Source organism: Oncorhynchus clarkii, chromosome 19 (assembly GCF_045791955.1).
Source record: "Oncorhynchus clarkii lewisi isolate Uvic-CL-2024 chromosome 19, UVic_Ocla_1.0, whole genome shotgun sequence".
NCBI lineage: Eukaryota > Metazoa > Chordata > Actinopteri > Salmoniformes > Salmonidae > Oncorhynchus > Oncorhynchus clarkii.
Window position 1 is genome coordinate 11,953,054 of NC_092165.1, and position 6,000 is coordinate 11,959,053.

The following is a 6,000-nucleotide window of genomic DNA, read 5'->3' on the forward strand; positions in this document are numbered from 1 at the left end:
AGAAATTCTAACAAATTCCAAGCATTGATTATGCAAGAATGGGCTGCAATCAGTCAGGATGTGGCCCAGAAGTTAATTGACAGCATGCCAGGGTGGATTGCAGTGGTCTTGAAAAAGAAGGGTCAACACTGCAAATATTGACTCTATGCATCAACTTCATGTAATTATCAATAAAAGCCTTTGACACTTATGAAATGCTTGTAATTATACTTCAGTATTCCATAGTAACATCGGACAAACATATCTAAAGACAGTGAAGCAGAAAACTTTGTGGAAATTAATATTTGTGTCATTCTCAAAACTTTTGGCCACGACTGTAGACTCCAGAGGTTAGAGAATATAGCCTGTTACGTGTCTCCTCATTATCACAAACCAGTGCATGCAGGTAATGAGGGACATTTTGAATGGCTTCATTAGGATCAATAATGTATGACATGTTATACGTTGTTATGGACTTTCCATCAGCTATAATAGATTAGTGGATTTCCACTGCTCTCTTTTGCATTGGAATTCCCCATTAGTCTTCAGGGAGCTTCCCATCTGTACGGTCACTTCCTCCATCAGAGATTTCTTAATCATTTCTTCCTAGGACGTGGATCAGCAGGGGCGTATTCATTAGTGGACACTGTAGCAACCCTTTTTTTCCCCTCCAACATAAACAAGAGTTTCTATTGAACAAATTCAGGTAGATCCCTCCCTATGTTGTCCCGTTTGGTTCCTAGTGAATACATCCCAGGCTTCTCCAGTCCTCTGGGGGTTATTAGGACTAGAAGAGGTTAGTAGTGAATTAATAGGAATGGGAACATTACTTTAGCAGGAGAGGGTGTTCACAAATGTCCTTGCTTGCTGACATCTGAATAAACCAACATTAGCCCAATCAGCATAATCATCATTCTGCCCGGATACGGCCTGGATATAGGATACGAATTAGATGGAGCGGCTAATAGCAATGTCGTGACATTACAAGGGCTCTTGGATGCTTTAATGTGGTGTGATGAGGAGGGTATATCAAATGCTCTCAGGCTAACATTGGTTGGGAAAATGCTTTCCATGAAACCAGGGGGGGAAGCCGAGGCAAGGAGAAAGTTACTTCATGTAATAGAAGGGGATGTCTCTCTATGGTTTATAAAGCAGGGAGAAAGTTACTTCATGTAATAGAAGGGGATGTCTCTCTATGATTTATAAAGCAGGGAGAAAGTTACTTCATGTAATAGAAGGGGATGTCTCTATGGTTTATAAAGCAGGGAGAAAGTTACTTCATGTAATAGAAGGGGATGTCTCTCTATGGTTTATAAAGCAGGGAGAAAGTTACTTCATGTAATAGAAGGGGATGTCTCTCTATGGTTTATAAAGCAGGGAGAAAGTTACTTCATGTAATAGAAGGGGATGTCTCTCTATGGTTTATAAAGCAGCTGATGTCACAAAGTGCTATACAGAAACCCAGCCTTAAACCCAAAATAGCAAGCAATCCACTGTCTCACTACGATTAGTTTGTTGGGAGAATTTCCTGAACATGTGAGATTTGGCTTCTACTTATATAATGGCAAATTAAAGACTAAGACCACGAGTAAATTGAACTGAGTAGTTATTGGTAAAGGACGAAGGGGTATATTTGAGTAGATTTCGATTTCAGTTGTAATTTTTATGTGCATGCACAGTATTTTATACAATTGTATCTAATTTTCTTGAGCGTGCAATTTAACTCAGTGTTTGTATTATTTCTTTTATAGTGTTTTTTTTCTCATCTTTATCAAGGGTGCCAATGATTTTAGAGGTGATTTCATTTAAGACCTGTAGTTCTTTGCCGATGAATAATATTATGCTTCTGTCGGTCAGAGCTTCAGTTGAACAATTGAGGGAAGTCATATAATATAACACTGACGTCATGACGCTACATTGTATGACTGTTTAAAACCATAACACTACAGAAGCTCAAATATTCATCAATATAGATAGCAAATATGTAATCGAAAGACTGTTGTTGATAGACGTTGGGGTATCTGAGGATACAATTCAAACTCATCCCTTCATAGACTCAGCAACACAACAGAAGGTCACACATATTGTCAAATGGGACATGTCAGGCTATCGATTTCACATTAGGCCTCAAACCTTTCTAGTCCTACCTGGCACAAAACAACCGTTTCATACACTTCACTACAGAGTTATGAATCAAGAAAAATAAGAAACCTCAGAAAATGTCAACAAAACTTCAAATTGATGTTGGTGTTGTATTTTTTTACGATATAAAACTCTTATAAAAGGCACAGATCTGGGGAAGGGTACCAAAGAATCTCTGCAGCATTGAAGGTCCCCAAGAACACAGTGGCCTCAACCATTTTTAAACGGAAGACGTTTGGAACCAAGACTCTTCCTAGAGCTGGCTGCCTGGCCAAACTGAACAATCGGGGGAGAAGGGCCTTGCTCAGGGAGGTGACCAAGAGCCCAATGGTCACTCTGACAGAGCTCCAGAGTTCCTCTGTGGAGATGGGAAAACCTTCCAGAAGGACAACCATCTCTGCAGCACTCCACCAATCAGGCATTTATGGTAGAGTGGCCAGACGGAAGCCACTCCCCAGTAAAAAACACATGACAGCCCTTTTGGAAACACCTAAAGGACTCACAGACCATGAGAAACAAGATTATCTGGTCTGATGAAATCACGATTGAACTCTTTGGCCTGATTGCCAAGTGTCACGTCTGGATGAAACCTGGCACCATCCCTATGGTGAAGTAAAGTGGTGGCAGCATCATGCTGTTGGGGATGTTTTTCAGCAGCAGGGACTGGAAGACTAGTCAGGATCGAGGGAAAGACAAACGGAGAAAAGTACAGAGAGATCCTTGATAAAAACCTGCTCCAGAGCGCTCAGGACCTCAGACTGGGGGCGAAGGTTCACCTCCCAACAGGACAATGACCCTAAGCACACAGCCAAGACAATGCAGGTTTGGCTTTGGAACTTGAACCCGATCGAAAATCTTTGGAGAGACCTGAAAATAGCTGTATAGCGACGCTCCCCATCCAATCTGAAAGTGCTTGAGAGGATCTGCAGAGAAGAATGGGAGAAACTCCACAAATACAGGTGTGCCAAGCTTGTAGCGTCATACCCAAGAAGACTCGAGGCTGTAATCGCTGCCAAAGGATCTTCAACAAAGTACTGAGTAAAGGGTCTGAATATTTATGTAAATGTGATATTTCAGTTGTTTTTGCAATAAAACGGTTTTTGCTTTGTCATTATGGGGTAATGTGTGTAGATCGATGAGGATAAAAAACGATTGAATCCATTTTACAATGAAGCTGTGAACGTAACAAAATGTGGAAAAAGTCACGGGGTCTGAATACTTTCCGAATGCACTATATACAACATCTCTATATGAATTTACAGTTTGACAACATCCATCCGGCTTTGAGGTTGCTGTTCGTGATGCTCAGTAAAGCCAGCTTGAGCACAGAGCTTGTCTATTGATTTACGATCTGCCCCAGGTTCAAGGTTGAGGTGAAAGGTACCCTGACATTCCTTCTCAATCAAATTCAGAAGCAATTCAATCACATGCAGTTGCTCTAAAAGGTATTCATCTGATCTCCAGCGGTTTGTACAGGCTCTGGCCCGTGCACTGCATGTTGAAAGAAGAGTACAGACGTGTCACACAGCACAGTCATGTCTTTTCACCTCTATAATGGAATAGCACATCCGAAATGCACGTCATAGATAAATATATTTGAAACGTGTGAAGTATAGGTGAAATACGTGTGAAATAATTAGGAAATACTGTATGTGATTGAAAGGTTGAAAAGCCATATCGGAGGCTAGTGTAAGTCGACTACTAAGCGATACTACCTGCTCAATTTGATCACAGGCGGTCCCCATGCCCAGAGAGTATTTCCCTAAGCTATTCCCCCTCTTACACGTCCACTCTCTTTGAGCGTGTGACGTTTGAAAGTAAGATCGGTAGAGGCAGATTGTCTTCAAGCCTGTCTAGGTGTTGTATCCCCAGATGACCCCTTCATACAGGCCAGCGAGCGGTGTCAGAGACTCAGGAGAGAAGCACCATCACATTTAGAACAGACAACTTTGGGGAAAGGAAGGGGAGGAAGGATCAAAGTCTTTGGAAGTTAACTCTCACTTTTATAAGAAGATTAAGCTGTTTGTCAAAGGAAGGCGTGGGACAATGAACGATTACATCTTTTTCATCCACTCTCCACTTTCTCTCTCTATCTTCCTCTCAGCGGGGAGTTTTTGGGGATGAGAAAGAATGTCAAATGACACTTAAAAAAACTAGACGAAATGGAAGACTACAGTTACAAGCTCTCTTCACATACACTGCACAAAACTTTAAGAACACCTGATCTTTCCATGACATAGACTGACCAGGGGAATCGAGGTGAAAGCTATGATCCCTTATTGATGTCACTTGTTAAATCCACTTCAATCAGTGTAGATAAAGGGAGGAGACAGGTTAAAGAAGGATTTTAAGCCTTGAGACAATTGAGACATGGATTGTGTATCTATGCCATTCAGAGGGTGAATGGGCAAGACAAAAAGATTTAAGTGTCTTTGAACGGGGTAAGTGCCATGCTGGGTTTATCACGCGCAATAGTTTCCCATGTGTATCAAGAATGGTTCACCACCCACAGGACATTCAACGCTTCCCACACAATTGTGGGAAGCATTGAAGTCAACATGGGCCAGCATCCCTGTGGAGCACTTTTGACACCTTGCAGTGTCCATGCCCAACATATTGAAGGCTGTTCTCAGGGCAAAAGTGGGTGCAACGCAATATTCGAAAGGTATTCTTAATGTTTTGTTTTCTCAGTGTATATTCTACTGCATGCGACTACAGTCGGTCACAGAGAGGGTGCATTGCAACCCAATCATCTCCCACAATAACTCTGCTGTGTCACAGCAGTAAACATGTAGTAATTACAACTAATTGTGTGACAGCAATTACTGCTGCACAATTTGTCTGTCTGTTGACTCAGTCTGCCAAACAGATGCTAATGATGTGTCATTATGACATCATATCGAGCACATTGTTGACACATAGTTGAATATGATTGGGGCACAGAACCACAATGGGGCAACTATTAAGTCCATATCAAGGCTGTTCCATGATAATGAAATGTTTGCATGCGGTTAACACTTGTGTGCAGACAGTTATTGCTTGTTTCTCACAAAACTCTAAACTCAAAATTCTAATGAAAAACCTCTCTCTATGTCAGGGGTCCTCAATGATATTAATCTGTGGGCCGATTGTTTCTTGAGCGGATGGTCTGTGAGCAGGAACATAATTATAAATCATTTTAACACTGCAAATTGTCCACAGGAAGCCCAAACAGATAATATTTGACAAAACATAACATTCAAATCTTGATTACACTGGAATATGATCACATATGCCTCTCTATTTATGCGTGGGAGTACTTGCGAACAGATTTCCTGAATTAAAATCAGTTTGAGATGATTTCCTGGTGATTTTAGTATTTTATGTCCAACAGTGAAAATGATAATTCATTGTCCTGTGGGTCGCCTATTGGGGAACCCTGCTCCATGTCAATGAAGGACAGCCACTTACTGGGCATAGAGATAACCCACTGGGCATAGAGATAACCCACTGGGCATAGAGATAACCCACTGGGCATAGAGATAACCCACTGGGCATAGAGATAACCCACTGGGCATAGAGATAACCCACTGGGCATAGAGATAACCCACTGGGCATAGAGATAACCCACTGGGCATAGAGATAACCCACTGGGCATAGAGATAACCCACTGGGCATAGAGATAACCCACTGGGCATAGAGATAACCCACTGGGCATAGAGATAACCCACTGGGCATAGAGATAACCCACTGGGCATAGAGATAACCCACTGGGCATAGAGATAACCCACTGGGCATAGAGATAACCCACTGGGCATAGAGATAACCCACTGGGCATAGAGATAACCCACTGGGCATAGAGATAACCCACTGGGCATTGAGATAACCCACTGGGCATAG